Below are 24,938 nucleotides of genomic sequence, written 5' to 3'. Positions count from 1 at the left end.
TTGCATTGAGTCACTGAGGCCTGTATGTGTGTTTGTGTGGTGCTACAGAGCGTTCGTTGAGTCACAGTGAGCTGTGTGTGTGTGTGTGTGTGCAGGTATACGCCGTGCATTCAGTCACAGTGAGGCTTGTGTGTGTACTGGTATGGACTGCATTGTGTCGCACTGAGCCATGTATGTCCGTGTGTGTGTTTGTGTGCTGCTATAGGCAGTGCATTGAGTCACAGAGAGCCATGTGTGTGTGTCTGTGCTGGTATAGGCTGTGCACTGAGTCACAGTGAGCCTGCTGTTTGTGGTAGTACAGGCTGTGCATTGAGTCTGTGAGCTACGTATGTGTGTGTGTATATTTGTGTTCCAGTAGAGACTGGGCACTGAGTCACAGTTAGCCATGTGTGTTTGTGTGTCTGTTTGTCTTGGTATCGGTGGTTCACTGAGTCACAGTGAACCATGTATGAGTGCGTGTTTGTGTGTGTCTGTGTTCTGGTATAGGCTGAGCATTGAGTCACAGTATGCCGTGTGTGTGTGTGCTGGTAGAGTCTGAGAATTGAGTCACAGTGAGGTGCGTGTGCATGTGTGTATGTGCTGGTATGGATGGTGCACTGAATCACAGAGCTGTGCATGCGTGTGTGTGCATGTGCTGGTACAGACTGTGCACTGAGTCACAGCTGTGTGTGTGTGTGTGCATGCTGGTATAGGCTGTGCATTGAGTCACAGTGAGGTGTGTGTGTGGGGGGGGTGCATGTGCTAGTATAGGCTTTGCATTGAGTCACTGAGCTGTGTGTGTGTGTGTGTGTGTAGGTATACGCTGTGTATTGACTCAGTGAGCCATGTGTGCTTGTGTGTGTATGTGTGCTACCATAGACTGTGCATTGATTCACAGCTGTGTGTGTGTGTGTGTGTGTGAGCGCTGGTATAGGCTGTGCAGTGAGTCACAGAGGGGTGTTTGTGAGTGTGTGCGTGTGCTGGTATAGGCTTTGAGTCACATTGAGCCGCATGTGTGTGTGATGGTATAGGTGGTTCACTGAGTCACAGTGAGCCATGTATGAGTGCCTGTTTGTGTGTGTGTGTGTGTTCTGGTATAGGCTGAGCATTGAGTCACTGTGCACCGTGTGTGTGTATGTTGTGTGTGTGGGTAGTACAGTCTGAGCATTGAGTTACAGTGAGGTGTGTGTGTGTTTGTGCTGGTATAAAATGTACATTGAGTCACAATGAGCCATGCGTGTGTGTGTGTGTGTGCTGGTAGACGCTGAGCATTGAATCAGGTTGTGTGTGTGAAGACATAAGCTGTGCATTCTGTCACAGTGAGCCGTGTGTTTGTGTGTGTGTGAGTGTGCTGGTATGGGCTTTGCATTGAGTCACTGAGGTGTCTGTGTGTGTTTCTGTATTGCTGGTATAGGCAGAGCATTGAGTCACAGTGCGTCGTGGTTAGGTGTGTGTGTGGTGAGGGGTGGCTGGTAGAGTCTGAGCATTGAGTCACAGTGAGTGGTGCATGTGTGTGTGTGTGTTTGTAGTTCATGTTGTGGAATGTGCATGAGTTACTGTAAGGTGTGTGTGTGTGTGCTGGTACAGGCTGAACACTGAGTCACACGTGTGTGTGTGTGTGCTGGTATGGGCTTTGCAGAGTCACTGAGGCCTGTATGTGTGTCTGTGTGGTGCTAAAGACTATTCATTGAGTCAAATTGAGACACGTGTGTGTGTGTGTGTACTGCTATAGGCTGTGCATTGAGTCACAGTGAGCTGTGCCTGTGTGTGTGTGTGTGTGATGGTATAGAATGTGCATTGAGTCACAGTGAGCTGTGTGTGTGTGTGCAGGTATACGCCATGCATTCAGTCACAGTGAGGCTTGTGTGTGTACTGGTATGGACTGCATTGTGTCACAGTGAGCCATGTATGTCTGTGTGTGTTTGTGTGCTGCTTTCGGCAGTGCATTGAGTCACAGTGAGCCGTGTGTGTGTGTGTCTGTATGTGTGTGATGGTGTAGACGGTTCATTGATTCACAGTGAGCCATGTGTGAATGCATGTTTCTGTGTGTCTGTGCTGGTATACAATGTGAATTTAGTTACAGTAAGGTGCCTGTGTGTGTGTGTATGTGTTGGTATGGACTGTGCATTGATTAACAGTGAGCCGTGCCTGTGTGTCTTTGAGTGTGTATGTGATGGTATAGGCTGTGCATTGAGTCACATTGAGCCATGCGTGTGTGTCTGTGTGTGTGGTGGTAAAGACTGCATTGACTCACAGGTGTGTGTGTGTGTGTGTGTGTTGGCAAAGACTGCATTGACTCAGGTGTGTGTGTGTGTGCCTGTATGGGCTTTGCATTGACTCACAGTGAGGTGTTTATGTGTGTGTGTGTGTGTGTGCTGCTACAGACTAAGCATTGAGTGATAAGTGAGCCGTGATTTTATGCTGGTACAGGCTCCGCAATGAGTCACAGAGCCGTGTGGGTGGCGTGTGTGTCTGTGTGTGTGCTGGTACAGGCTGAGCACCGAGTCACACTTAGCTGCGTATATGTGTGTATGTATGCTGGTATGGACTTTGCATTGAGTCACTGGGGTGTGTGTGTGTTTCTGTATGTGCTGGTATAGGCTTAGAATTGAGTCACAGTGTGCCGTGTGTGTGTGGGGTGGGGGCTACTATGGTCTGAGCATAGAGTCACAGTGAGGTGTGTTGTGTGTGTGTATATGTGCTGGTATGGACAGCACATTGAGTCACAAAGAGGCATGCGTATGTGTGCGTATGTGTGTGTGTGTATGTGGTGGTGTAGAGTGTGCGTTGAGTCACAGTATGGTGTGTGTGTGCTGGTAGAGGCTGCACACTGAATCACAGGTGTGTGTGTGGGGGGCTGGTATGGGCTTTCCATTGAGTCACTGAGGTGTCTGTGTGTGTCTGTGTGTGTGATGGTATAGGTGGTTCACTAAGTCACAGTGAGCCATGTATGAGTGTGTGTTTGTGTGTGTGTGTGTTCTGGCATAGGCTGAGCATTGAGTCACAGTGCACCGTGTGTTGTGTGTGTGGGTTGTACAGTCTGAGCATTGACTGACAGATGTGTTGTGTGTGTGTATGTGCTGGTATGGACGGTGCATTCAGTCACAATGAGCCGTGCGTGTGTGTGTGTCTTTGTGATGGTGTAGAGTGTGCACTGAGTCACAGTATGGTGTGTATATGTGTGCTGCTATAGGCTTAGCATTGAATCACAGGTGTGGGAGTGTGTGTGCTGCTATGGGCTTTGTATTGACTCACTGAGGTGTGTGTGTGTGTGTGTGTGTGGTGCTACAGACTGTGCATTGAGTCATGTGAGCCTTGCGTGTGTACATCTGAGTGCTGATATAGGCTGTGAACTGAGTCACAGTGAGTTACGTGTGTCTGTGTGTGTGCTCGTACAGACTGTGCATTGAGTCACAGCATGTGTGTGTGTGTACTGCTATAGGCTGTGCATTGAGTCAATGAGGTGTGTGTGTGTGTGCTGGTATAGGCTGAGCATTGAATCACGGGTGTGTCTGCACTGGTATGGGTGGACCACTGAATCAATTAAGTGTGTGTATGTGTGCATGTGTGCTCGTATGGGCTTTGCATTGAGTCACTGAGGTGTATGTGTGTGGGGGGGGGGGCTAGTATAGTCTGATCATTGAGTCACAGTGAGGTGTGTTGTGTGTGTGTATGTGCTGGTATGGACTCTCTTGAGCCACAATTAGCCATGTGTGTGTGTGTGTACGTAGTGGTCTAGGGTGTGCATTGAGTCACAGCTGTGTGTGTGTGTGTATGTGTGTGCTGGTTTAGGCTGAGCATTGAATCACAGGTGTGTGTATGTGTTTGTGTGTGCTGGTATGGGCTTTGCATTGAGTCACTGAGGTGTATGTGTGAGTGTGTGTGTGGTGCTACAGACTGTTCACTAGGTCACAGCCTTGTGTGTGTGTGTCTGTGTGATGATATAGCCTGTGCACTGAGTCACAGTGAGTTATGTGTGTGTGTGTGTGCTGGTAGAGACTGTGCATTGAGTCACAGTGAGTATGTGTGTGTGTTTTTGTGTGGTGCTACAGACTGTGCATTGAGTCACAGTGAGCCTTGTGTTTGAGTGCTGATATAGGCTGTGAACTGAGTCACAATGAGTTATGTGTGTCTATGTGTGCTGGTATTGACTGTGCATGGAGTCACAATGAGTTTTGTGTGTGTGTGTGTGCTCCTATAGACTGCATTGAGTCATAGGGAGCATGTGTGTGTGTGTGGGCTGCTATAGGCTGAGCATTCAGTCACAGTGTGCCGTGTGTGTGTGTTGTGTGTGGGGGTAGTACAGTCTGAGCATTGAGTTACAGTGAGATGTGGTGTGTGTGTGTGTGTGTGTGCTGGTATGAAATGTACATTGAGTCACATTAAGCCTTGCGTGTGTGTGTGGGTTTGTGTGTGTGTGTGTGCTGGTAGAGGCTGAGCATTGAATCAGAGGTGTGTGTGTGTTTATGTGTGTCTGTGTGCGCTGGAATGGGCTTTGCATTGAGTCACTGAGTTGTGTGTGGGGGGGCTACAGACTGTGCATTGAGTCACAGTGCATTGAGTCATTGTGCATTGAGGCACAATGAGTTGTGTGTGTGTGCTTGTATACACTGTGCATTGACTCTCAGCATGTGTGTGTGTGTGTGTGTGAGTGCTGATATAGGCTGTGAACTGAGTCACAGTGAGTTATGTGTGTCTGTGTGTGTGTGCTGGTATTGACTGTGCATTGAGTCACAGTGAGCATGTGTGTGTGTGTGTGTGTGCTGCTATAGGCTGTGCATTGAGTCACAGTGAGCCGTGTGTGTGCGGGTGCTGGTATATGCTCTGCACTGAGTTACAGTGAGTCATGTGTTTCTGTGTCTGTGCTGGTATAATCTGAGCATTGAGTCACAGTTCAGTGTGTGTATACGTGTGTGTGTGCTGGTATGGGCTTTGCATTGAGTCCCTGAGGGGTGTGTGTGTGTGTGTTGTGAAGATATAGGCTGTGCATTCATTCATAGTGAGCCATGTGTGTCTGGGACTGGGGGCAGGCATACGGTGCACTGAGTCACAGTGAGCCATGTGTTTGTGTGTGTATGTGTGTGAGTGTGCTGGTATAATCAGATCATTGAGTCACAGTGAGGTGTGCTGTGTGCGTGTATTTGCTTTTATGGACAGCGCATTGAGTCTCATTGAGCTGTGCATATCTGTGTGTGTGTGTGTTTGTATTTCATGGTGTGGAATGTGCGTGAGTTACTGTAAGGTGAGTGTGTTTGTGTGTGCTGGTACAGGCTGAGCACTGAGTCACATTTAGGTGTGTGTGTGGGTGTGGGTAATGGGCTTTGCATTGAGTCACTGAAGCCTGTATGTGTGTCTGTGTGGTGCTATAGACTGTTCATTGAGTCAAATTGAGACGTGTGTATGCGTGTGTACTGGTATAGGCTGTGCATTGCGTCACAGTGAGCTCTGTGTTTGTGTATGTGTGTGCAGTATACGCTGTGCATTCACTCACAGTGAGGTTTGTGTGTGTAGTGGTTTGGGCTGTGCATTGTGTCACAGTGAGCCATGTATGTCCATGTGCGTGTTTCTGTGCTGCTTTAGGCAGTGCATTGAGTCACAGTGAGCCATGTGTGTATGTGTGTGTGTGTAATGATATAAGCTGGGCATTGAGTCACAGTGAGCCATGTGTGTGGGAGTCGGGGAAGGTGTACACTGTGCACTGAGTCACAGTGAGCCATGTGTTTGTGTGTGTGTGTGTGTGTGTGTGATGGTATAACTGGTTCATTGAGTCACAGTGAGCCATGTATGAGTGCGTGTTTGTGTGTGTGTGTGTTCTGGTACAGCCTGAGCTTTCAGTCATAGTGCGCCGTGTGTGTGTGTGTTGTGTGTGTTGGTAGTACAGTCTGAGCATTGAGTTACAGTGAGATGTGTTGTGTGTATCTGGGCTGGTATGAAATGTACATTGAATCACAAGGAGCCAAGCATGTGTGTGTGTGTCTGCGTGCTGATATAGCCTGTGCACTGTGTCACAGTGAGTTATGTGTGTGTGCTGGTATAGAGTGTGCATTGGGTCACAATGAGTTGTGTGTGTGTGTGCTCGTATAGACTGTGCATTATTCACAGTGAGCATGTGTGTTTGTGTGTGTCCACGCTGGTATAGGTTGTGCAGTGAGTCACAGTGAGGGGTGTTTGTGTGTGTGTGTGTGAGTGTGCTCATATAATCAGATCATTGAGTCACAGTGAGGTGTGTGCTGTGTGTGTATGTGCTCGTATGGACAGTGCATTGAGTCAGAGTGAGCCGTGAATGTGTGTGTGTTTGTATTTTGTATTTCATGGTGTGGAATGTGCATGAGTTACCTTAAGATGTGTGTGTTTGTGTGCGCAGGTATGGGCTGAGCATTGAGTCACACTTAGGTGTGTGTGTGTGTGCCGGTAGGGGCTTTGCATTGAGTCACTGAGGCCTGTATGTGTGTTTGTGTGGTGCTACAGAGCGTTCGTTGAGTCACAGTGAGCTGTGTGTGTGTGTGTGTGTGCAGGTATACGCCGTGCATTCAGTCACAGTGAGGCTTGTGTGTGTACTGGTATGGACTGCATTGTGTCGCACTGAGCCATGTATGTCCGTGTGTGTGTTTGTGTGCTGCTATAGGCAGTGCATTGAGTCACAGAGAGCCATGTGTGTGTGTCTGTGCTGGTATAGGCTGTGCACTGAGTCACAGTGAGCCTGCTGTTTGTGGTAGTACAGGCTGTGCATTGAGTCTGTGAGCTACGTATGTGTGTGTGTATATTTGTGTTCCAGTAGAGACTGGGCACTGAGTCACAGTTAGCCATGTGTGTTTGTGTGTGTGTTTGTCTTGGTATCGGTGGTTCACTGAGTCACAGTGAACCATGTATGAGTGCGTGTTTGTGTGTGTCTGTGTTCTGGTATAGGCTGAGCATTGAGTCACAGTATGCCGTGTGTGTGTGTGCTGGTAGAGTCTGAGAATTGAGTCACAGTGAGGTGCGTGTGCATGTGTGTATGTGCTGGTATGGATGGTGCACTGAATCACAGAGCTGTGCATGCGTGTGTGTGCATGTGCTGGTACAGACTGTGCACTGAGTCACAGCTGTGTGTGTGTGTGTGCATGCTGGTATAGGCTGTGCATTGAGTCACAGTGAGGTGTGTGTGTGGGGGGGTGCATGTGCTAGTATAGGCTTTGCATTGAGTCACTGAGCTGTGTGTGTGTGTGTGTGTGTAGGTATACGCTGTGTATTGACTCAGTGAGCCATGTGTGCTTGTGTGTGTATGTGTGCTACCATAGACTGTGCATTGATTCACAGCTGTGTGTGTGTGTGTGTGTGTGAGCGCTGGTATAGGCTGTGCAGTGAGTCACAGAGGGGTGTTTGTGAGTGTGTGCGTGTGCTGGTATAGGCTTTGAGTCACATTGAGCCGCATGTGTGTGTGATGGTATAGGTGGTTCACTGAGTCACAGTGAGCCATGTATGAGTGCCTGTTTGTGTGTGTGTGTGTGTTCTGGTATAGGCTGAGCATTGAGTCACTGTGCACCGTGTGTGTGTATGTTGTGTGTGTGGGTAGTACAGTCTGAGCATTGAGTTACAGTGAGGTGTGTGTGTGTTTGTGCTGGTATAAAATGTACATTGAGTCACAATGAGCCATGCGTGTGTGTGTGTGTGTGCTGGTAGACGCTGAGCATTGAATCAGGTTGTGTGTGTGAAGACATAAGCTGTGCATTCTGTCACAGTGAGCCGTGTGTTTGTGTGTGTGAGTGTGCTGGTATGGGCTTTGCATTGAGTCACTGAGGTGTCTGTGTGTGTTTCTGTATTGCTGGTATAGGCAGAGCATTGAGTCACAGTGCGTCGTGGTTAGGTGTGTGTGTGGTGAGGGGTGGCTGGTAGAGTCTGAGCATTGAGTCACAGTGAGTGGTGCATGTGTGTGTGTGTGTTTGTAGTTCATGTTGTGGAATGTGCATGAGTTACTGTAAGGTGTGTGTGTGTGTGCTGGTACAGGCTGAACACTGAGTCACACGTGTGTGTGTGTGTGCTGGTATGGGCTTTGCAGAGTCACTGAGGCCTGTATGTGTGTTTGTGTGGTGCTAAAGACTATTCATTGAGTCAAATTGAGACACGTGTGTGTGTGTGTGTACTGCTATAGGCTGTGCATTGAGTCACAGTGAGCTGTGCCTGTGTGTGTGTGTGTGTGATGGTATAGAATGTGCATTGAGTCACAGTGAGCTGTGTGTGTGTGTGCAGGTATACGCCATGCATTCAGTCACAGTGAGGCTTGTGTGTGTACTGGTATGGACTGCATTGTGTCACAGTGAGCCATGTATGTCTGTGTGTGTTTGTGTGCTGCTTTCGGCAGTGCATTGAGTCACAGTGAGCCGTGTGTGTGTGTGTCTGTATGTGTGTGATGGTGTAGACGGTTCATTGATTCACAGTGAGCCATGTGTGAATGCATGTTTCTGTGTGTCTGTGCTGGTATACAATGTGAATTTAGTTACAGTAAGGTGCCTGTGTGTGTGTGTATGTGTTGGTATGGACTGTGCATTGATTAACAGTGAGCCGTGCCTGTGTGTCTTTGTGTGTGTATGTGATGGTATAGGCTGTGCATTGAGTCACATTGAGCCATGCGTGTGTGTCTGTGTGTGTGGTGGTAAAGACTGCATTGACTCACAGGTGTGTGTGTGTGTGTGTGTGTTGGCAAAGACTGCATTGACTCAGGTGTGTGTGTGTGTGCCTGTATGGGCTTTGCATTGACTCACAGTGAGGTGTTTATGTGTGTGTGTGTGTGTGTGCTGCTACAGACTAAGCATTGAGTGATAAGTGAGCCGTGATTTTATGCTGGTACAGGCTCCGCAATGAGTCACAGAGCCGCGTGGGTGGCGTGTGTGTCTGTGTGTGTGCTGGTACAGGCTGAGCACCGAGTCACACTTAGCTGCGTATATGTGTGTATGTATGCTGGTATGGACTTTGCATTGAGTCACTGGGGTGTGTGTGTGTTTCTGTATGTGCTGGTATAGGCTTAGAATTGAGTCACAGTGTGCCGTGTGTGTGTGGGGTGGGGGCTACTATGGTCTGAGCATAGAGTCACAGTGAGGTGTGTTGTGTGTGTGTATATGTGCTGGTATGGACAGCACATTGAGTCACAAAGAGGCATGCGTATGTGTGCGTATGTGTGTGTGTGTATGTGGTGGTGTAGAGTGTGCGTTGAGTCACAGTATGGTGTGTGTGTGCTGGTAGAGGCTGCACACTGAATCACAGGTGTGTGTGGGGGGGGCTGGTATGGGCTTTCCATTGAGTCACTGAGGTGTCTGTGTGTGTCTGTGTGTGTGATGGTATAGGTGGTTCACTAAGTCACAGTGAGCCATGTATGAGTGTGTGTTTGTGTGTGTGTGTGTTCTGGCATAGGCTGAGCATTGAGTCACAGTGCACCGTGTGTTGTGTGTGTGGGTTGTACAGTCTGAGCATTGACTGACAGATGTGTTGTGTGTGTGTATGTGCTGGTATGGACGGTGCATTCAGTCACAATGAGCCGTGCGTGTCTGTGTGTCTTTGTGATGGTGTAGAGTGTGCACTGAGTCACAGTATGGTGTGTATATGTGTGCTGCTATAGGCTTAGCATTGAATCACAGGTGTGGGAGTGTGTGTGCTGCTATGGGCTTTGTATTGACTCACTGAGGTGTGTGTGTGTGTGTGTGTGTGGTGCTACAGACTGTGCATTGAGTCATGTGAGCCTTGCGTGTGTACATCTGAGTGCTGATATAGGCTGTGAACTGAGTCACAGTGAGTTACGTGTGTCTGTGTGTGTGCTCGTACAGACTGTGCATTGAGTCACAGCATGTGTGTGTGTGTGTACTGCTATAGGCTGTGCATTGAGTCAATGAGGTGTGTGTGTGTGTGCTGGTATAGGCTGAGCATTGAATCACGGGTGTGTCTGCACTGGTATGGGTGGACCACTGAATCAATTAAGTGTGTGTATGTGTGCATGTGTGCTCGTATGGGCTTTGCATTGAGTCACTGAGGTGTATGTGTGTGGGGGGGGGGCTAGTATAGTCTGATCATTGAGTCACAGTGAGGTGTGTTGTGTGTGTGTATGTGCTGGTATGGACTCTCTTGAGCCACAATTAGCCATGTGTGTGTGTGTGTACGTAGTGGTCTAGGGTGTGCATTGAGTCACAGCTGTGTGTGTGTGTGTATGTGTGTGCTGGTTTAGGCTGAGCATTGAATCACAGGTGTGTGTATGTGTTTGTGTGTGCTGGTATGGGCTTTGCATTGAGTCACTGAGGTGTATGTGTGAGTGTGTGTGTGGTGCTACAGACTGTTCACTAGGTCACAGCCTTGTGTGTGTGTGTCTGTGTGATGATATAGCCTGTGCACTGAGTCACAGTGAGTTATGTGTGTGTGTGTGTGCTGGTAGAGACTGTGCATTGAGTCACAGTGAGTATGTGTGTGTGTTTTTGTGTGGTGCTACAGACTGTGCATTGAGTCACAGTGAGCCTTGTGTTTGAGTGCTGATATAGGCTGTGAACTGAGTCACAATGAGTTATGTGTGTCTATGTGTGCTGGTATTGACTGTGCATGGAGTCACAATGAGTTTTGTGTGTGTGTGTGTGCTCCTATAGACTGCATTGAGTCATAGGGAGCATGTGTGTGTGTGTGGGCTGCTATAGGCTGAGCATTCAGTCACAGTGTGCCGTGTGTGTGTGTTGTGTGTGGGGGTAGTACAGTCTGAGCATTGAGTTACAGTGAGATGTGGTGTGTGTGTGTGTGTGTGTGCTGGTATGAAATGTACATTGAGTCACATTAAGCCTTGCATGTGTGTGTGGGTTTGTGTGTGTGTGTGTGCTGGTAGAGGCTGAGCATTGAATCAGAGGTGTGTGTGTGTTTATGTGTGTCTGTGTGCGCTGGAATGGGCTTTGCATTGAGTCACTGAGTTGTGTGTGGGGGGGCTACAGACTGTGCATTGAGTCACAGTGCATTGAGTCATTGTGCATTGAGGCACAATGAGTTGTGTGTGTGTGCTTGTATACACTGTGCATTGACTCTCAGCATGTGTGTGTGTGTGTGTGTGAGTGCTGATATAGGCTGTGAACTGAGTCACAGTGAGTTATGTGTGTCTGTGTGTGTGTGCTGGTATTGACTGTGCATTGAGTCACAGTGAGCATGTGTGTGTGTGTGTGTGTGCTGCTATAGGCTGTGCATTGAGTCACAGTGAGCCGTGTGTGTGCGGGTGCTGGTATATGCTCTGCACTGAGTTACAGTGAGTCATGTGTTTCTGTGTCTGTGCTGGTATAATCTGAGCATTGAGTCACAGTTCAGTGTGTGTATACGTGTGTGTGTGCTGGTATGGGCTTTGCATTGAGTCCCTGAGGGGTGTGTGTGTGTGTGTTGTGAAGATATAGGCTGTGCATTCATTCATAGTGAGCCATGTGTGTCTGGGACTGGGGGCAGGCATACGGTGCACTGAGTCACAGTGAGCCATGTGTTTGTGTGTGTATGTGTGTGAGTGTGCTGGTATAATCAGATCATTGAGTCACAGTGAGGTGTGCTGTGTGCGTGTATTTGCTTTTATGGACAGCGCATTGAGTCTCATTGAGCTGTGCATATCTGTGTGTGTGTGTGTTTGTATTTCATGGTGTGGAATGTGCGTGAGTTACTGTAAGGTGAGTGTGTTTGTGTGTGCTGGTACAGGCTGAGCACTGAGTCACATTTAGGTGTGTGTGTGGGTGTGGGTAATGGGCTTTGCATTGAGTCACTGAAGCCTGTATGTGTGTCTGTGTGGTGCTATAGACTGTTCATTGAGTCAAATTGAGACGTGTGTATGCGTGTGTACTGGTATAGGCTGTGCATTGCGTCACAGTGAGCTCTGTGTTTGTGTATGTGTGTGCAGTATACGCTGTGCATTCACTCACAGTGAGGTTTGTGTGTGTAGTGGTTTGGGCTGTGCATTGTGTCACAGTGAGCCATGTATGTCCATGTGCGTGTTTCTGTGCTGCTTTAGGCAGTGCATTGAGTCACAGTGAGCCATGTGTGTATGTGTGTGTGTGTAATGATATAAGCTGGGCATTGAGTCACAGTGAGCCATGTGTGTGGGAGTCGGGGAAGGTGTACACTGTGCACTGAGTCACAGTGAGCCGTGTGTTTGTGTGTGTGTGTGTGTGTGTGTGATGGTATAACTGGTTCATTGAGTCACAGTGAGCCATGTATGAGTGCGTGTTTGTGTGTGTGTGTGTTCTGGTACAGCCTGAGCTTTCAGTCATAGTGCGCCGTGTGTGTGTGTGTTGTGTGTGTTGGTAGTACAGTCTGAGCATTGAGTTACAGTGAGATGTGTTGTGTGTATCTGGGCTGGTATGAAATGTACATTGAATCACAAGGAGCCAAGCATGTGTGTGTGTGTGTTTGTGTGTGTGCTGGTAGAGGCTGAGCACTGAATCACGTTTAGGTGTGTATGTGTGTGTGTGCGCGCTGGTATGGGCTTTTCATTGAGTCACTGATGTGTGTGTGGGCGGGCTACAGACTGTGCACTGAGTCACAGTGAGTTATGTGTATCTGTGTGTGCTGGTATTGACTGGGCACTGAGTCACAATGAGCTGTGTGTGTGTGCTCGTATAGACTGTGCATTGAGTCACAGTCAGCATGTGTGTGTGTGTGTGTGTGCTGGTATGGGATTGCATTGAGTCACTGAGGTGTGTGTGTGTGTGGTGCTACAGACTATGCATTCAGTCACAGTGAGCCTTGCGTGTGTGTGTCTGAGTGCTGATATAGGCTGTGAACTGAGTCACAGTGAGTTATGTGTGTCTGTGTGTGTGCTGGTATTGACTGTGCATTGAGTCACAATGAGTTATGTGTATGTATGCTCGTATAGACTGTGCAATGAGTCACAGTCAGCAGGTGTGTGTGTGTGTGTGTGCTGGTATGGGCTTTGCATTGAGTCACTGAGGTGTATGTGTGTGTGTGTGTGGTGCTACAGACTGTGCATTGTGTCACAGTGAGCCTTGCGTGTGTGTTTGAGTGGTGATATAGGCTGTGAACTGAGTCACAATGAGTTGTGTGTGTGTGTGTGTGCTGGTATTGACTGTGCGCTCAGTCACAATGAGTTGTGTGTGCTTGTATAGACGGCGCATTGAGTCACAGTCAGCATGTGTGTGTGTGTGTGCTGCTACAAGATGTGCATTGAGTCACAATGAGGTGTGTGTGTATGTGTGTGTGTTGGTATAGGCTGAGCATTGAATCACAGTTCGGGGTGTGTGTGTGTGCACTGGTATGGGTGGAGCATTGAATCAGGTGTGTGTATGTGTGCATGTGTGCTCGTATGGGCTTTGCATTGAGTCAGTGAGGTGTATGTGTGTGTGTGTGTGGGGGCTATTACAGTCTGAGCACTGAGTCACAGTGAGGAGTGTCTGTGTGTGTGTCCTGCTATAGGCTGTGCATTGTATCACAGTGAACCTTGTGTGTGTATGTGTGTTTGCGTATGCATGTGTGTGTGTGACGATACAGGCTAAGCATTGAGCCACGGAGGTGTGTATGTGTGTGTGTTGATACAAACTGTGCATTGAGTCACAGTGAGCCATGTGTGTGTGTGTGTAGGTAAGGATGGTGCATTGAGTCACAGTGAGCCATGTTTGCATGCTGGTATAGGTGTTGCATTTTGTCACAGTGAGCAGTGTGTGTGTGTGTGTGTGTGTGTGCTGCAATAGGCTGTGCATTGAGTCACAGTAAAGTGTGTTTTTGTGTGTATGTGCTGGTATAGGCTGTGCTTTGTGTCACAGTGACGTGTGTCTGTGTGTGTGTCCTGCTATAGGCTGTGCATTGTATCACAGTGAACCTTGTGTGTGTATGTGTGTTTGTGTATGCATGTGTGTGTGTGACGATACAGGCTGAGCATTGAGTCACGGAGGTGTGTATGTGTGTGTGTTGATACAAACTGTGCATTGAGTCACAGTGAGCCGTGTGTTTGTGTATGTGTGTGTCTGTGTGTGTGGACTGGTATTTGCCGTGCGTTGAGTCACAATGAGACGTGTTGGGGGGTGTGGAATAGTCTGAGCACTGAGTCACAGATGGGTGGTGTGTATTTACTGGTATGGACGCTGCATTCAGTCACAATGAGCCGTGCGTGTGTGTGTGTCTTTGTGATGGTTCAGAGAGTGCACTGAGTCACAGTATGGTGTGTATATGTGTGTTGGTATAGGCTGACCATTGAAACACAGTAAGGTGTGTGTGTGTGTGTCTGTGTGTATGAGTGTGCTGGTATGGGCTTTGCATTGACTCACTGAGGTGTATGTGTGTGTTTGTGTGTGTGGTGCTACACACAGTGCACTGAGTCACAGTGAGCCTTGTGTGTGTGTGTCTGCGTGCTGATATAGCCTGTGCACTGTGTCACAGTGAGTTATGTGTGTGTGCTGGTATAGAGTGTGCATTGGGTCACAATGAGTTGTGTGTGTGTGTGCTCGTATAGACTGTGCATTATTCACAGTGAGCATGTGTGTTTGTGTGTGTCCACGCTGGTATAGGTTGTGCAGTGAGTCACAGTGAGGGGTGTTTGTGTGTGTGTGTGTGAGTGTGCTCATATAATCAGATCATTGAGTCACAGTGAGGTGTGTGCTGTGTGTGTATGTGCTCGTATGGACAGTGCATTGAGTCAGAGTGAGCCGTGAATGTGTGTGTGTTTGTATTTTGTATTTCATGGTGTGGAATGTGCATGAGTTACCTTAAGATGTGTGTGTTTGTGTGCGCAGGTATGGGCTGAGCATTGAGTCACACTTAGGTGTGTGTGTGTGTGCCGGTAGGGGCTTTGCATTGAGTCACTGAGGCCTGTATGTGTGTTTGTGTGGTGCTACAGAGCGTTCGTTGAGTCACAGTGAGCTGTGTGTGTGTGTGTGTGTGCAGGTATACGCCGTGCATTCAGTCACAGTGAGGCTTGTGTGTGTACTGGTATGGACTGCATTGTGTCGCACTGAGCCATGTATGTCCGTGTGTGTGTTTGTGTGCTGCTATAGGCAGTGCATTGAGTCACAGAGAGCCATGTGTGTGTGTCTGTGCTGGTATAGGCTGTGCACTGAGTCACAGTGAGCCTGCTGTTTGTGGTAGTACAGGCTGTGCATTGAGTCTGTGAGCTACGTATGTGTGTGTGTATATTTGTGTTCCAGTAGAGACTGGGCACTGAGTCACAGTTAGCCATGTGTGTTTGTGTGTCTGTTTGTCTTGGTATCGGTGGTTCACTGAGTCACAGTGAACCATGTATGAGTGCGTGTTTGTGTGTGTCTGTGTTCTGGTATAGGCTGAGCATTGAGTCACAGTATGCCGTGTGTGTGTGTGCTGGTAGAGTCTGAGAATTGAGTCACAGTGAGGTGCGTGTGCATGTGTGTATGTGCTGGTATGGATGGTGCACTGAATCACAGAGCTGTGCATGCGTGTGTGTGCATGTGCTGGTACAGACTGTGCACTGAGTCACAGCTGTGTGTGTGTGTGTGCATGCTGGTATAGGCTGTGCATTGAGTCACAGTGAGGTGTGTGTGTGGGGGGGGTGCATGTGCTAGTATAGGCTTTGCATTGAGTCACTGAGCTGTGTGTGTGTGTGTGTGTGTAGGTATACGCTGTGTATTGACTCAGTGAGCCATGTGTGCTTGTGTGTGTATGTGTGCTACCATAGACTGTGCATTGATTCACAGCTGTGTGTGTGTGTGTGTGTGTGAGCGCTGGTATAGGCTGTGCAGTGAGTCACAGAGGGGTGTTTGTGAGTGTGTGCGTGTGCTGGTATAGGCTTTGAGTCACATTGAGCCGCATGTGTGTGTGATGGTATAGGTGGTTCACTGAGTCACAGTGAGCCATGTATGAGTGCCTGTTTGTGTGTGTGTGTGTGTTCTGGTATAGGCTGAGCATTGAGTCACTGTGCACCGTGTGTGTGTATGTTGTGTGTGTGGGTAGTACAGTCTGAGCATTGAGTTACAGTGAGGTGTGTGTGTGTTTGTGCTGGTATAAAATGTACATTGAGTCACAATGAGCCATGCGTGTGTGTGTGTGTGTGCTGGTAGACGCTGAGCATTGAATCAGGTTGTGTGTGTGAAGACATAAGCTGTGCATTCTGTCACAGTGAGCCGTGTGTTTGTGTGTGTGTGAGTGTGCTGGTATGGGCTTTGCATTGAGTCACTGAGGTGTCTGTGTGTGTTTCTGTATTGCTGGTATAGGCAGAGCATTGAGTCACAGTGCGTCGTGGTTAGGTGTGTGTGTGGTGAGGGGTGGCTGGTAGAGTCTGAGCATTGAGTCACAGTGAGTGGTGCATGTGTGTGTGTGTGTTTGTAGTTCATGTTGTGGAATGTGCATGAGTTACTGTAAGGTGTGTGTGTGTGTGCTGGTACAGGCTGAACACTGAGTCACACGTGTGTGTGTGTGTGCTGGTATGGGCTTTGCAGAGTCACTGAGGCCTGTATGTGTGTCTGTGTGGTGCTAAAGACTATTCATTGAGTCAAATTGAGACACGTGTGTGTGTGTGTGTACTGCTATAGGCTGTGCATTGAGTCACAGTGAGCTGTGCCTGTGTGTGTGTGTGTGTGATGGTATAGAATGTGCATTGAGTCACAGTGAGCTGTGTGTGTGTGTGCAGGTATACGCCATGCATTCAGTCACAGTGAGGCTTGTGTGTGTACTGGTATGGACTGCATTGTGTCACAGTGAGCCATGTATGTCTGTGTGTGTTTGTGTGCTGCTTTCGGCAGTGCATTGAGTCACAGTGAGCCGTGTGTGTGTGTGTCTGTATGTGTGTGATGGTGTAGACGGTTCATTGATTCACAGTGAGCCATGTGTGAATGCATGTTTCTGTGTGTCTGTGCTGGTATACAATGTGAATTTAGTTACAGTAAGGTGCCTGTGTGTGTGTGTATGTGTTGGTATGGACTGTGCATTGATTAACAGTGAGCCGTGCCTGTGTGTCTTTGAGTGTGTATGTGATGGTATAGGCTGTGCATTGAGTCACATTGAGCCATGCGTGTGTGTCTGTGTGTGTGGTGGTAAAGACTGCATTGACTCACAGGTGTGTGTGTGTGTGTGTGTGTTGGCAAAGACTGCATTGACTCAGGTGTGTGTGTGTGTGCCTGTATGGGCTTTGCATTGACTCACAGTGAGGTGTTTATGTGTGTGTGTGTGTGTGTGCTGCTACAGACTAAGCATTGAGTGATAAGTGAGCCGTGATTTTATGCTGGTACAGGCTCCGCAATGAGTCACAGAGCCGTGTGGGTGGCGTGTGTGTCTGTGTGTGTGCTGGTACAGGCTGAGCACCGAGTCACACTTAGCTGCGTATATGTGTGTATGTATGCTGGTATGGACTTTGCATTGAGTCACTGGGGTGTGTGTGTGTTTCTGTATGTGCTGGTATAGGCTTAGAATTGAGTCACAGTGTGCCGTGTGTGTGTGGGGTGGGGGCTACTATGGTCTGAGCATAGAGTCACAGTGAGGTGTGTTGTGTGTGTGTATATGTGCTGGTATGGACAGCACATTGAGTCACAAAGAGGCATGCGTATGTGTGCGTATGTGTGTGTGTGTATGTGGTGGTGTAGAGTGTGCGTTGAGTCACAGTATGGTGTGTGTGTGCTGGTAGAGGCTGCACACTGAATCACAGGTGTGTGTGTGGGGGGCTGGTATGGGCTTTCCATTGAGTCACTGAGGTGTCTGTGTGTGTCTGTGTGTGTGATGGTATAGGTGGTTCACTAAGTCACAGTGAGCCATGTATGAGTGTGTGTTTGTGTGTGTGTGTGTTCTGGCATAGGCTGAGCATTGAGTCACAGTGCACCGTGTGTTGTGTGTGTGGGTTGTACAGTCTGAGCATTGACTGACAGATGTGTTGTGTGTGTGTATGTGCTGGTATGGACGGTGCATTCAGTCACAATGAGCCGTGCGTGTGTGTGTGTCTTTGTGATGGTGTAGAGTGTGCACTGAGTCACAGTATGGTGTGTATATGTGTGCTGCTATAGGCTTAGCATTGAATCACAGGTGTGGGAGTGTGTGTGCTGCTATGGGCTTTGTATTGACTCACTGAGGTGTGTGTGTGTGTGTGTGTGTGGTGCTACAGACTGTGCATTGAGTCATGTGAGCCTTGCGTGTGTACATCTGAGTGCTGATATAGGCTGTGAACTGAGTCACAGTGAGTTACGTGTGTCTGTGTGTGTGCTCGTACAGACTGTGCATTGAGTCACAGCATGTGTGTGTGTGTACTGCTATAGGCTGTGCATTGAGTCAATGAGGTGTGTGTGTGTGTGCTGGTATAGGCTGAGCATTGAATCACGGGTGTGTCTGCACTGGTATGGGTGGACCACTGAATCAATTAAGTGTGTGTATGTGTGCATGTGTGCTCGTATGGGCTTTGCATTGAGTCACTGAGGTGTATGTGTGTGGGGGGGGGGGCTAGTATAGTCTGATCATTGAGTCACAGTGAGGTGTGTTGTGTGTGTGTATGTGCTGGTATGGACTCTCTTGAGCCACAATTAGCCATGTGTGTGTGTGTGTACGTAGTGGTCTAGGGTGTGCATTGAGTCACAGCTGTGTGTGTGTGTGTATGTGTGTGCTGGTTTAGGCTGAGCATTGAATCACAGGTGTGTGTATGTGTTTGTGTGTGCTGGTATGGGCTTTGCATTGAGTCACTGAGGTGTATGTGTGAGTGTGTGTGTGGTGCTACAGACTGTTCACTAGGTCACAGCCTTGTGTGTGTGTGTCTGTGTGATGATATAGCCTGTGCACTGAGTCACAGTGAGTTATGTGTGTGTGTGTGTGCTGGTAGAGACTGTGCATTGAGTCACAGTGAGTATGTGTGTGTGTTTTTGTGTGGTGCTACAGACTGTGCATTGAGTCACAGTGAGCCTTGTGTTTGAGTGCTGATATAGGCTGTGAACTGAGTCACAATGAGTTATGTGTGTCTATGTGTGCTGGTATTGACTGTGCATGGAGTCACAATGAGTTTTGTGTGTGTGTGTGTGCTCCTATAGACTGCATTGAGTCATAGGGAGCATGTGTGTGTGTGTGGGCTGCTATAGGCTGAGCATTCAGTCACAGTGTGCCGTGTGTGTGTGTTGTGTGTGGGGGTAGTACAGTCTGAGCATTGAGTTACAGTGAGATGTGGTGTGTGTGTGTGTGTGTGTGCTGGTATGAAATGTACATTGAGTCACATTAAGCCTTGCGTGTGTGTGTGGGTTTGTGTGTGTGTGTGTGCTGGTAGAGGCTGAGCATTGAATCAGAGGTGTGTGTGTGTTTATGTGTGTCTGTGTGCGCTGGAATGGGCTTTGCATTGAGTCACTGAGTTGTGTGTGGGGGGGCTACAGACTGTGCATTGAGTCACAGTGCATTGAGTCATTGTGCATTGAGGCACAATGAGTTGTGTGTGTGTGCTTGTATACACTGTGCATTGACTCTCAGCATGTGTGTGTGTGTGTGTGTGAGTGCTGATATAGGCTGTGAACTGAGTCACAGTGAGTTATGTGTGTCTGTGTGTGTGTGCTGGTATTGACTGTGCATTGAGTCACAGTGAGCATGTGTGTGTGTGTGTGTGTGCTGCTATAGGCTGTGCATTGAGTCACAGTGAGCCGTGTGTGTGCGGGTGCTGGTATATGCTCTGCACTGAGTTACAGTGAGTCATGTGTTTCTGTGTCTGTGCTGGTATAATCTGAGCATTGAGTCACAGTTCAGTGTGTGTATACGTGTGTGTGTGCTGGTATGGGCTTTGCATTGAGTCCCTGAGGGGTGTGTGTGTGTGTGTTGTGAAGATATAGGCTGTGCATTCATTCATAGTGAGCCATGTGTGTCTGGGACTGGGGGCAGGCATACGGTGCACTGAGTCACAGTGAGCCATGTGTTTGTGTGTGTATGTGTGTGAGTGTGCTGGTATAATCAGATCATTGAGTCACAGTGAGGTGTGCTGTGTGCGTGTATTTGCTTTTATGGACAGCGCATTGAGTCTCATTGAGCTGTGCATATCTGTGTGTGTGTGTGTTTGTATTTCATGGTGTGGAATGTGCGTGAGTTACTGTAAGGTGAGTGTGTTTGTGTGTGCTGGTACAGGCTGAGCACTGAGTCACATTTAGGTGTGTGTGTGGGTGTGGGTAATGGGCTTTGCATTGAGTCACTGAAGCCTGTATGTGTGTCTGTGTGGTGCTATAGACTGTTCATTGAGTCAAATTGAGACGTGTGTATGCGTGTGTACTGGTATAGGCTGTGCATTGCGTCACAGTGAGCTCTGTGTTTGTGTATGTGTGTGCAGTATACGCTGTGCATTCACTCACAGTGAGGTTTGTGTGTGTAGTGGTTTGGGCTGTGCATTGTGTCACAGTGAGCCATGTATGTCCATGTGCGTGTTTCTGTGCTGCTTTAGGCAGTGCATTGAGTCACAGTGAGCCATGTGTGTATGTGTGTGTGTGTAATGATATAAGCTGGGCATTGAGTCACAGTGAGCCATGTGTGTGGGAGTCGGGGAAGGTGTACACTGTGCACTGAGTCACAGTGAGCCATGTGTTTGTGTGTGTGTGTGTGTGTGTGTGATGGTATAACTGGTTCATTGAGTCACAGTGAGCCATGTATGAGTGCGTGTTTGTGTGTGTGTGTGTTCTGGTACAGCCTGAGCTTTCAGTCATAGTGCGCCGTGTGTGTGTGTGTTGTGTGTGTTGGTAGTACAGTCTGAGCATTGAGTTACAGTGAGATGTGTTGTGTGTATCTGGGCTGGTATGAAATGTACATTGAATCACAAGGAGCCAAGCATGTGTGTGTGTGTCTGCGTGCTGATATAGCCTGTGCACTGTGTCACAGTGAGTTATGTGTGTGTGCTGGTATAGAGTGTGCATTGGGTCACAATGAGTTGTGTGTGTGTGTGCTCGTATAGACTGTGCATTATTCACAGTGAGCATGTGTGTTTGTGTGTGTCCACGCTGGTATAGGTTGTGCAGTGAGTCACAGTGAGGGGTGTTTGTGTGTGTGTGTGTGAGTGTGCTCATATAATCAGATCATTGAGTCACAGTGAGGTGTGTGCTGTGTGTGTATGTGCTCGTATGGACAGTGCATTGAGTCAGAGTGAGCCGTGAATGTGTGTGTGTTTGTATTTTGTATTTCATGGTGTGGAATGTGCATGAGTTACCTTAAGATGTGTGTGTTTGTGTGCGCAGGTATGGGCTGAGCATTGAGTCACACTTAGGTGTGTGTGTGTGTGCCGGTAGGGGCTTTGCATTGAGTCACTGAGGCCTGTATGTGTGTTTGTGTGGTGCTACAGAGCGTTCGTTGAGTCACAGTGAGCTGTGTGTGTGTGTGTGTGTGCAGGTATACGCCGTGCATTCAGTCACAGTGAGGCTTGTGTGTGTACTGGTATGGACTGCATTGTGTCGCACTGAGCCATGTATGTCCGTGTGTGTGTTTGTGTGCTGCTATAGGCAGTGCATTGAGTCACAGAGAGCCATGTGTGTGTGTCTGTGCTGGTATAGGCTGTGCACTGAGTCACAGTGAGCCTGCTGTTTGTGGTAGTACAGGCTGTGCATTGAGTCTGTGAGCTACGTATGTGTGTGTGTATATTTGTGTTCCAGTAGAGACTGGGCACTGAGTCACAGTTAGCCATGTGTGTTTGTGTGTGTGTTTGTCTTGGTATCGGTGGTTCACTGAGTCACAGTGAACCATGTATGAGTGCGTGTTTGTGTGTGTCTGTGTTCTGGTATAGGCTGAGCATTGAGTCACAGTATGCCGTGTGTGTGTGTGCTGGTAGAGTCTGAGAATTGAGTCACAGTGAGGTGCGTGTGCATGTGTGTATGTGCTGGTATGGATGGTGCACTGAATCACAGAGCTGTGCATGCGTGTGTGTGCATGTGCTGGTACAGACTGTGCACTGAGTCACAGCTGTGTGTGTGTGTGTGCATGCTGGTATAGGCTGTGCATTGAGTCACAGTGAGGTGTGTGTGTGGGGGGGTGCATGTGCTAGTATAGGCTTTGCATTGAGTCACTGAGCTGTGTGTGTGTGTGTGTGTGTAGGTATACGCTGTGTATTGACTCAGTGAGCCATGTGTGCTTGTGTGTGTATGTGTGCTACCATAGACTGTGCATTGATTCACAGCTGTGTGTGTGTGTGTGTGTGTGAGCGCTGGTATAGGCTGTGCAGTGAGTCACAGAGGGGTGTTTGTGAGTGTGTGCGTGTGCTGGTATAGGCTTTGAGTCACATTGAGCCGCATGTGTGTGTGATGGTATAGGTGGTTCACTGAGTCACAGTGAGCCATGTATGAGTGCCTGTTTGTGTGTGTGTGTGTGTTCTGGTATAGGCTGAGCATTGAGTCACTGTGCACCGTGTGTGTGTATGTTGTGTGTGTGGGTAGTACAGTCTGAGCATTGAGTTACAGTGAGGTGTGTGTGTGTTTGTGCTGGTATAAAATGTACATTGAGTCACAATGAGCCATGCGTGTGTGTGTGTGTGTGCTGGTAGACGCTGAGCATTGAATCAGGTTGTGTGTGTGAAGACATAAGCTGTGCATTCTGTCACAGTGAGCCGTGTGTTTGTGTGTGTGAGTGTGCTGGTATGGGCTTTGCATTGAGTCACTGAGGTGTCTGTGTGTGTTTCTGTATTGCTGGTATAGGCAGAGCATTGAGTCACAGTGCGTCGTGGTTAGGTGTGTGTGTGGTGAGGGGTGGCTGGTAGAGTCTGAGCATTGAGTCACAGTGAGTGGTGCATGTGTGTGTGTGTGTTTGTAGTTCATGTTGTGGAATGTGCATGAGTTACTGTAAGGTGTGTGTGTGTGTGCTGGTACAGGCTGAACACTGAGTCACACGTGTGTGTGTGTGTGCTGGTATGGGCTTTGCAGAGTCACTGAGGCCTGTATGTGTGTTTGTGTGGTGCTAAAGACTATTCATTGAGTCAAATTGAGACACGTGTGTGTGTGTGTGTACTGCTATAGGCTGTGCATTGAGTCACAGTGAGCTGTGCCTGTGTGTGTGTGTGTGTGATGGTATAGAATGTGCATTGAGTCACAGTGAGCTGTGTGTGTGTGTGCAGGTATACGCCATGCATTCAGTCACAGTGAGGCTTGTGTGTGTACTGGTATGGACTGCATTGTGTCACAGTGAGCCATGTATGTCTGTGTGTGTTTGTGTGCTGCTTTCGGCAGTGCATTGAGTCACAGTGAGCCGTGTGTGTGTGTGTCTGTATGTGTGTGATGGTGTAGACGGTTCATTGATTCACAGTGAGCCATGTGTGAATGCATGTTTCTGTGTGTCTGTGCTGGTATACAATGTGAATTTAGTTACAGTAAGGTGCCTGTGTGTGTGTGTATGTGTTGGTATGGACTGTGCATTGATTAACAGTGAGCCGTGCCTGTGTGTCTTTGTGTGTGTATGTGATGGTATAGGCTGTGCATTGAGTCACATTGAGCCATGCGTGTGTGTCTGTGTGTGTGGTGGTAAAGACTGCATTGACTCACAGGTGTGTGTGTGTGTGTGTGTGTTGGCAAAGACTGCATTGACTCAGGTGTGTGTGTGTGTGCCTGTATGGGCTTTGCATTGACTCACAGTGAGGTGTTTATGTGTGTGTGTGTGTGTGTGCTGCTACAGACTAAGCATTGAGTGATAAGTGAGCCGTGATTTTATGCTGGTACAGGCTCCGCAATGAGTCACAGAGCCGCGTGGGTGGCGTGTGTGTCTGTGTGTGTGCTGGTACAGGCTGAGCACCGAGTCACACTTAGCTGCGTATATGTGTGTATGTATGCTGGTATGGACTTTGCATTGAGTCACTGGGGTGTGTGTGTGTTTCTGTATGTGCTGGTATAGGCTTAGAATTGAGTCACAGTGTGCCGTGTGTGTGTGGGGTGGGGGCTACTATGGTCTGAGCATAGAGTCACAGTGAGGTGTGTTGTGTGTGTGTATATGTGCTGGTATGGACAGCACATTGAGTCACAAAGAGGCATGCGTATGTGTGCGTATGTGTGTGTGTGTATGTGGTGGTGTAGAGTGTGCGTTGAGTCACAGTATGGTGTGTGTGTGCTGGTAGAGGCTGCACACTGAATCACAGGTGTGTGTGGGGGGGGCTGGTATGGGCTTTCCATTGAGTCACTGAGGTGTCTGTGTGTGTCTGTGTGTGTGATGGTATAGGTGGTTCACTAAGTCACAGTGAGCCATGTATGAGTGTGTGTTTGTGTGTGTGTGTGTTCTGGCATAGGCTGAGCATTGAGTCACAGTGCACCGTGTGTTGTGTGTGTGGGTTGTACAGTCTGAGCATTGACTGACAGATGTGTTGTGTGTGTGTATGTGCTGGTATGGACGGTGCATTCAGTCACAATGAGCCGTGCGTGTCTGTGTGTCTTTGTGATGGTGTAGAGTGTGCACTGAGTCACAGTATGGTGTGTATATGTGTGCTGCTATAGGCTTAGCATTGAATCACAGGTGTGGGAGTGTGTGTGCTGCTATGGGCTTTGTATTGACTCACTGAGGTGTGTGTGTGTGTGTGTGTGTGGTGCTACAGACTGTGCATTGAGTCATGTGAGCCTTGCGTGTGTACATCTGAGTGCTGATATAGGCTGTGAACTGAGTCACAGTGAGTTACGTGTGTCTGTGTGTGTGCTCGTACAGACTGTGCATTGAGTCACAGCATGTGTGTGTGTGTGTACTGCTATAGGCTGTGCATTGAGTCAATGAGGTGTGTGTGTGTGTGCTGGTATAGGCTGAGCATTGAATCACGGGTGTGTCTGCACTGGTATGGGTGGACCACTGAATCAATTAAGTGTGTGTATGTGTGCATGTGTGCTCGTATGGGCTTTGCATTGAGTCACTGAGGTGTATGTGTGTGGGGGGGGGGCTAGTATAGTCTGATCATTGAGTCACAGTGAGGTGTGTTGTGTGTGTGTATGTGCTGGTATGGACTCTCTTGAGCCACAATTAGCCATGTGTGTGTGTGTGTACGTAGTGGTCTAGGGTGTGCATTGAGTCACAGCTGTGTGTGTGTGTGTATGTGTGTGCTGGTTTAGGCTGAGCATTGAATCACAGGTGTG

Source organism: Mesoplodon bidens (genome assembly GCF_964165515.1).
Source record: "Mesoplodon bidens genome assembly, chromosome: X".
NCBI lineage: Eukaryota > Metazoa > Chordata > Mammalia > Artiodactyla > Ziphiidae > Mesoplodon > Mesoplodon bidens.
Note: the sequence above shows the minus strand (reverse complement) of the source record.